Below are 8924 nucleotides of genomic sequence, written 5' to 3' on the forward strand. Positions count from 1 at the left end.
AAAAGACGCTTCCAATAAAGCTTGAGCTGCCTGTATCCTTACACCATCTTGGCTGCAGCCCAGAGGACTACAACATTGCCTTATTTCAGCCAGGAACCGAGGCACATGAAGATTAAACGCCTTTCTCAAGGTCACACACTACCTGATGGGAGAGGTGAGAAAAATGAGAAGCATCCGTTATCTTTCCATCCCAGGTTGGATATCTGAAACTGGAACCAGTCGGAAATCACTAGCGGGCTGTAAAAATCTTGGCTGCTTCTGTTCAAGTGAGGAATGGGGATGAAAATCCCTAAGGATGTTTAGTAAAGTCCCTGGCAATTGTTTATCAACACACATTTAATTGTTCCAAATACCCTGTCCCTAAGAAACCCACAGTTCCCTTTTTTTCCCCCTCTTTATTACAATGCTCCTGCCTCACCCAGCAGCCATTCAGATTTTAATATTTCCATGATCCTCCCCAAAACCGTACCGCCTGAGTACAGCTCCCATCCATCCGCGGGCACTTTGGCTAGCTGAAGCCATCTCCTCCTGGCCACATCGGCTGCTCAAGCCTCCCTCAACTCTTATGAGTTTGCTGCAAATCTGATAGCAGATGTGATTTCCAGCTGGGTCTATAGACCAACCACAGCAGGTTCATTAATAACAATTATTAAGTGCTTTATGTTACAAATTAGGCCTGTAGGAATACAAAAAAATATCCAGCCGGTTGGTTTACAGTCTCTTGTCGGAAAGAACTGTAAATTCCCGTTATCACAACACTATCACCATGGCAAAATGGCTATAGGAACTCATCATAAATAACGCTTTAAAATAGCTAAATCATCACTGGATGCAAGAGCATAAATTAGTACCCATATGCAATGCTACAGAAAGCCTCAGCTAACAGCTTCCATGCATCAGCCAGCAAACACAGAGATTTTTTTGGAAGTTGCATGGAGAACATCTTCCTTTTGCTGCTTCCTAGCACCCAGAAAGTGCCAGAAGCTGCACCAGAAACGATAACCACATGGGTCTGCGTGTTCTGCTTAATATATATAGCAACTTCACCCCAATAACCTTTGGGAATCGATAGGTCAGGCTATCTGAGGAGCTGGTAAAATGATGAAAGAAGGAAACAAATTGCTCCCAGACATGCCCTCAAAAGCTGTCACGACTCCGCAGGCAGGCTGGGAAGAGATGCAGCTATCCAGGCAGCCAACATGGGCTGGAAAATGCAGAGAAGCAGGGTTTGCTGCAGGGTGACAGGAGGCCAGAGTAGACAAAATAAAATTTATTTCATTCCCCACCCTAAGGGACAGCCTGCCCTGCAGAGGTGACCAGGGCAGAGCAGAGAAGCTCCTTCTGCTCCACCCTCCTACGAAAAAGCTTCAGCTCCCCAATGCATGGCATGGTGGCACCGAGAAAGAGGTGTGAGAGACTCAAAACCAGAAGAAACCCAGCCTTCTGCCCTCAAAGAGGGGTGGGGAAAATAATCCCTCACCCAACAGTCCCCTACTTTATTCCATAAAAGCAATTATTCCCAGGGATGCTCGCTCCTCTCAAGGGTGTGCCAAAGGTACGGTGGACACAGATAAAATGCATCTGCATGCACAAGAAGAGATGCCGAGGCCACAGATCCCACTAGGCATATCTCAGGCATTTATTTTCAGGCACTTCTGCCCGGGGCTGGATGCGAGGCAGCAGAGAAAGGGGAGCTTATTCATCCCATTACTGGGCCCTTGAGGCATCCAGTTCCCCCCACCATGAAAATTTTAATAAAACTGGTGCATCGACTTTCAATTAGAAGGCCGTAAAACGGTTCATTTTCATCTGTTTGTTGCACAGTAACACAGATCCTCGGGAGAAAACAGCGCCTTTTCCAGACTGTCTGCGACGCAGAGAGCATTAATTGAATATTCTGTTGAAACCACCTTCAATTAGTGCCTCTGAGTTTTGCATGACATTCATCACTGCAACTTGCCCGATTCTGCATGCAGCACATTTGGGGTTTCGTGATGTGCACATCACATTAACTTTCAGTATTATCCTGAAAATAACAATTTTATTTGCTAATGAGATGCTAGCCCGCGTAGGGTAGGCTGCTGCACAAGGAGACGGCTTCCCAGTCTGGACAGCATCAAGCAGAATGGGTTCCCCAACCACAGAATAACCAACATTGACAATAAATTCCTCATGCTAACCCAAACCATACCATTGCTATTCCAGTTTCTCTGTATGGGGTAGTTGAAGCCAACTGTATGGTTGATGTGATAATATAGATGCAACAGCCTTCATTATAGTTCCCCTACCAGCCTGGAAACCAAAATTAAGTGCATTCACACCCCAGATGGGATTCAAGCTATAAATATTTGTCCTGTGGATCCTTAGGCACCAGCCAGCCCTAAGCTTCCTTTTTTTTTGGCCATATTTTAGGAAAAAGTTCAAGTCGAGTGCTGGACAGGAGACAGATGCAACGACAAGAATCTCACTCCAGTTACTATTTCTGCTGGCTGCAAGTGTCACCTACACTGAGGGATGGCTGAAGACATCCACCCGAGGTCTGATTTCTCCCAACAACCAAAGCAGCTTTGCTGCAAACGCCGCCCCAGACTTGTTCAGTTCACAGAGCGAACCGAGTCCCCGCTGCGATACCCAAAGCTCCGCAGAGCTGCGACGCAGCTCTCCCCTCCCTCACAGGCAATCACTCAGCATGGAGCAGAGACGCTGGAAGATATTCTGGTGGAAAGGTGCTTTCATCTTTTCTCAAAAAAAAAAAAAAGAGTCTTTTAAATTTTGTATGCACCTCTGCTGACTGGGGGGATCTTTTTCTGCTGAGTTCTAATACTCAGCGACCTCCTTTCTACTCATTTCAGCAACTGCCAGAATCTCTCCAAACATTGATGCAAAAGGCAGAGGGGAGCCAAGGTGTTTTGTCAGGCACCAGGAGCTTGTGACCAAATAGCCCACAGCAGCACAAGAAATGACAGGACCAAGGAGACTTAGCAGGCGCATGGATGGAGGATTTAGACACATTGCACATGGCTGTGCATCTCTCATACCGTGGAAACATTTCAGTTGGTCTAGATCATTATATAGAGCCAGGGAAGCAGCATGGCTTAAAAAGACAAGCCATGCAAGCACGATGCATCGCTTCCCTGTTGCACAGCCTCAGTTTCCCCAACTTTAGAACAGCTGAAGCATTGTAAAAAAAAAAGTAGACTTTGTAGAGCATACTGTCATCTTTTGAGGTGACACACCATATTAGCAAGGTGATATTAATAAGCAGATCTCACATGCAAAAACTTACATACAAAATTGCATGATGTTTAACCTTGTGTTAAGTGCACAACATGCTGATTATTTTAATTACGGGGGGTGGGGGTGGTTCCCCCCCCCCCCCCCATTGCAGCTCCATTATTAGCTTCAGCCAACAAATCACTGGAAAGCTGGAGGCAAGGAGAGGAGTAAAAAAGGGTCCATAGGCATGCATCTAACATCCACATGCAATTAGCAGTTACACATGCCGGCAGCACGCGTGAGGGTAGCTGGCCACTTAGATGAGCAATTACCAAGGCTACGCCACGCGTGCACTGACTGAGGTCCCCTCCCAGCACCAAATCACTGCTAAGCCTCAGGCTGAGCGGTTGCAGTGCAAAGCTGCTGTGACATTTAAGGCTCAGCGCGGGGCAAATTTCAAATTTATTGTACATAAGCCATCCACGTCTGCATTGTCACCGGGGCTTGGAGTTGGGCTCTTGGATTCCACCGAAGATGCAGAGAAAACACACATCTGCTTCAAGAAAAACCCAAATACAGCAGCAACCCAGGTGCTTCTGAGAAACCCCACATACCAGCCAACTTTTTTTTAATTGTTTCTTAACTTTCTGTCTGCAGATCTGCAGAGCCCTCTCACATAATCAGGTCCTCTGCACAGGGGATTAGCAGGCTTATATCCCGTGGATCCAATCAGGAAAGTCTATCAGCAAAACATACTTATGTTGATACAGCTATTATAATCTGCATAATTCTTCCGAGTTCACATACTTAATGGATAGCAAACAGAGTCATTACTGCTGCAACTTATATCCATAGGATCTCTATGAGCCATTCACTGCAGTGTTTTTTATTATTCATAGCTTTAGTTATTGATTTTCAGGAGAAGATACATGCTTTTAAGCACCATAAAAGCAAAAGAGGAAAACAAATAGCACTATTCCAAGATTAATACGCTGCTCATAACAAAAGTATGGCTGTCACATTGCAGTGTGTATAGCTGATGGAGCCTTGACAAATTCCATGCAAAATGGCTGAGCTGCTTTAAGAAGCTTGTTAAATAATTTAAAGGCAACTTTTACTGGAGGCAGGAAAGTTCTTCCCCAAATCCACTTTCTTGGATTTATGAGCCAGGAGTATGTTAATCAACCCAAGTGCAGCATTCAGCTGGGCTGTTGCCTCCCAGCAGGGCACAGCCTGGGTAGAAGGTTTAGGCAGGCATACATGATACAAGTGGGGTCTATGTCTGCAAATTCTCCAAGCCACAGTCCAGCTGACAAGCTTGGATGCAATGGTGATCCATGCTCAAACCACTGGGCACCAGAAGTCTTCTAAGGGGGACTGGTATACCTGGACAGCATGAGAACTGCTCACCCTGCCCCTTCCCAGCCCTCCAACACAGGATTCAGCTCAAACCCAGGCACCTTGATTACGCTTCAAGATCCCCCCAGGGTCAGGACCAGCTACAACAAGACTCTTCCTCTCTGGCCCAGATGGATTGCCATAGCAAATTCATCTATCAGCTCAGGCCCTCACTGGAGGTATGAGCAATGCACAGGGACATCTTCAGCCTGTACAGTCCAGAAATGGCACCAGGAAGGGCTGGCCAAGCCTCGAGCATGTCAGCACAACAGCAGCTCTTTTATTACCTTGCACTCCCTGGCAGGCGGAGAACTGCACTGCTAAATCATCCAGGTAGATCAGAGTGATCATCCCTAGCAGGAAGGCTCCCAGCTTCGGGATATTTAAGTGAGAAATAGCTTCCAGTGCCCAAGAGCCCCTTCAAAATCAACAGCACAGGACAGTAAGCACAAAGCCAAGCTCAAAGCTGGCAGAGCATCACAGAAAAGCAACAACACGCTTGTTTGTTCACTTAAAGGCTCACGTAGGAGGCAAAGGACCTTCCAAATTACAACATTTCTATAGCAACTAGGGTCCCACCACAGTCTTTTTATTCCAGATGCTGTACAGACTGTCTCCATATTAAAACCCCTGCTTCCCAAGGAGGCAGGAAACAAGAAAAACACCCACAAGATCAAATGTAAAGAGCCAGTCTGCTCTAATACCTAGGCAAGGAGGGAAGCAGCTATGGGAAGGCTCTGCAATAGCCTGCAAAACACCAGTACTCAATGTAGACACTTAAAGGACCTTATAACCAGCCTTCCAGGGCTATGCTGGGGATGCTTTGTAGCTCACATCAGAGCTCAAGTCATGAAAAATCATCCCAACAGCTTCACACTCCTCTCTTTCAAATCCACAGAAGGAGAGTTGCGTGTCAAAGTCTTTCATATTCGACCTCCAAGTTCCTACTTTAAAGAACACATCCATTTATTTGCAGATATTTAGGCAGACCCAACTGCTGAAGCACTGCGACGCTGCACTTGTAAGATACTCATCCTCCAAACAGCACAGCAACATGGGCAACAGCCCAAATGTTGCTATGGGGAACGATTAAGGATAGGATTTACACAACCCGCCTTCCCCATCCATCTAATCACACTGTTGCTGCCTTTTTTTTTGGGGGGGGGGTGGGGGGGGTGGGAGGAGGGAGGGAAGGAAGAGAGTAGATAGCAGTCCTGGGATGAAGCTGCCTGCTCTGGCAGCGCCTTGCGATGCCATCATCTCTTTTGCATCCAAATTGCAAGAAGAGGAATCACACCTTATCTCCCACATAGGAAACTGTTGTCAAAACAGGGAATTGCAGATATTTTTCCTCCCCAAAAGAGCTCTAGGAGATGACACACTCAAGCCAGTTCATTTTTTCCTGCATCATTTACATCCACCACCTTTAAAACATCCAGGCAGCCTTAACTTTCATAAAGCATCTTCACAGATGTATCGCCCTTCCCAAGAGCAGCCCGTTAAGCAAAGCACTATTTAAGACAGGCGTAAATATTTAGGGACCCCAGAAATTATACTCCATCCCACTCCTGTGCCTGCAAGCAGGAAAATTCATGGTCCAAATAAAGCCAGGTGATTTAATCCCAAATACCAGCCATTTGGGGGAACCCCCATGCCCAAGGGCAGGCAGCAGCTGGTTTGTACCCAGCTTCTCACCTCCTGAGATCAGCAAGGCTCTTTGTTCCTTGGGCCGCGTGCTCTATTCTGCATTTATCCGTTAATAATAAGCTGTCTGATTCCTGGTTCGTACCCGTTATAAATTAATCTTTTTTAATTGGCCACGCTTCCAAGCCCAACTCGGGAAAAATAGCTCCCCACGGGTCCTTTACACCACACAGTTGTACAGCACCGAAGAGTTACTACCTGTCGAAGGATCCCACCACCCCCCTCCCACCCACAATAAAAAAGCCAGTGGGGGAACAGGGACATTTGTCACCTCTGGCATCATGATTAAAATGCACCGGCATCGCTCCAGCCGCTCAGCATCCTCCAGCTCTGGTACCCTAATATGAGAGCAAGGCTGCTCAGCCCATGCAACAACTTGCAGAAACTCCTCTCCCCAAAAATCTCTCTTGAAGAGGGAAAGGGAACTGGAGGAGCTGGGGAGGGCTGGAGGCAAAGGGGAAACCGAGGCACAAGGCTTTAGCTGCAACATGGCCAACACAGTGTGCTCCAGCGGAGGAGGCTGTAGACCTCTTGGAGGTTTAATGCTGGAACAGAAGTTGGGTTCTGCTGTTCAGCTTTGTTATCCCCAAGAACTCAAGCTCTCCCTTGCATAGGTGTATTCGGGAGCATGCCAAAGAGGCAGCAACAGTTTGCATGACCCACATTTTGCTCACTTGCAAAAAATCACACCTGCTCCATTATTTATTCATACCCATCTAATTTATGGTACTAGTGCTTGTTTAGGGTATGTATTTATACCATAACCCACCAAAACGGGGGTGGGAGCACCCAGACAATGAGGAGAACAACACAATCCTGCACACAAGCAGCTCCGGCACCCAAAAATACTCCTGGATGTGGGGTCATGCCAGGGACGCACCAAGCCAGTACAGAGACCAGCATCGCACCTCTGCTTCCCAGAGGATTCAGGCTGCAAGGAGCCCCTTTAGAAGTCTTTTCTGAAATAATGCTTTTTCAAACAGAGAGGTTTTGATTAAACCAAGCTTTCCTTCCTGCAGTACCCACACGCAACTAAAAGACATTTTCAGAACCTGCATATTTTGCACAGTTTTTACAATACTGCAAAATTCCCCACGCGGGAGGAGCAATTTCACCCCACGCTCCGCATCCCAACCATCTGCGGCACCCAAATCCCACCCAACACTAGCTCTCATACGCAGGAGCAGCCCCTGCCTCCCAGTTTTGGGAATGTTTTTCATTTTTTCTGCTCCCCACATAAGCCCAAGAGCTGCAGGTGCACACCATAGAGAAACAGAAAAACCCCAACAGATTTTAGATGTTGCAGCCAGGGAGTTTATCAGCCTCAAGCAGCTCTTCAGTATTTAACGCAAATATCATCACTCAGGACAAACAAATTTTGTAGTAACACCTTCCCACAACGCTTCCAACACCAGAACCTGAACGTACCCAACAAGCTCCTCAAGAGCAGAGTGGGGACCCCCCCAAGCTTGTACCCTCCTTCCCGACATAGCTTTGAGCAGATTTTTAAAACTTCTCTGACCTTCTCATAGAGAGAGCTCGTTCCTTCCACCATCTTATGCCTCCTCTTGCGTGGGTTACCCTCAGCAGCTCCAGGAGTAACTTCCTCTCTTGTAGAAAAAAAAAAAAATGGGGGTCCAGCACCTTCTTAGTCATGACAGAAGAAAATCCAGGTGTACTTTTTTACGCTCACAAAACATTTCAGCCCAAACTCCACCAAGCCCAGCCCCAAGGCCAAGGCTGACCAACAGGAACTTCCATGGAGAAGCCCCACTGCTCCCCCAGCCCTTTTTGTGCCCACAGCCCCACCACAGGTGAGCACCATCACCGTGCTTTGATCCTAATTAATTACTGGCTGTGGGCAATCATCCTCATCCCTATTCAAACCCAAAACACCTTTTTTCTCCCCTTTGTTTTTCTTCTTTTACTTGATGAGGCTAACTTGGCCTAGGTGTTCGCCTGCATGCACCACGACCAGGCTCTGTTTGTTTTCAACCCCGCAGAGACACAAACATTTAAAACCAACCCAAAAACAAATGTGGAGGGGAAAGTTTTTCCTTGAAAACTTTCCGGGTTTTTTCTTAAGTTCTAACGGTAATGTGCGCGCGCGGCAAGAGCCCTGCCGCGAGCCCTCCCGCCCGCCAGGGGGCGCCGTACAAGGCCGGGGGGACTGCGAGTGCCCGCTCTCCCCGATGGGCGTGTTAGCGGAAGTGGGGGCGGAAATGGCGATCGGTGCCGGGAGGGCATTTGCCGCCGTGCTGGTTATGAGCCCCCGGTTCTGGTTGTGACGGTATTGGTTCGGTGCGACTCGTTGCTTCGTGGCAGCGTGGATTCCGGTGACTGTTGAGCGACCCTGGTGAGGCGTCCGGCCGCTTGGGCCTCGTTGCCGAGCCCCGGTGGCTGCTGAGGGGCCCGGTCAGTGGAGCCTCGGTGCCCTGTAAAGGAACCTGGTCTGTTAGGCCCTGGTGAGCTCCAGTGCATGGTGAGCAGGCCGGTCGGTTGGGCCCTGGTGCCCGGTAAGGATGCTGGTCGGTTGGGCTTGGTGAGGACCCCGGTCAGTTGACCCTTGAAAAACCCCGCTGTCTGGCTTTCAGGCTGCGGCAGCC

Source organism: Phaethon aethereus (assembly GCF_964289735.1).
Source record: "Phaethon aethereus genome assembly, chromosome: 23".
NCBI lineage: Eukaryota > Metazoa > Chordata > Aves > Phaethontiformes > Phaethontidae > Phaethon > Phaethon aethereus.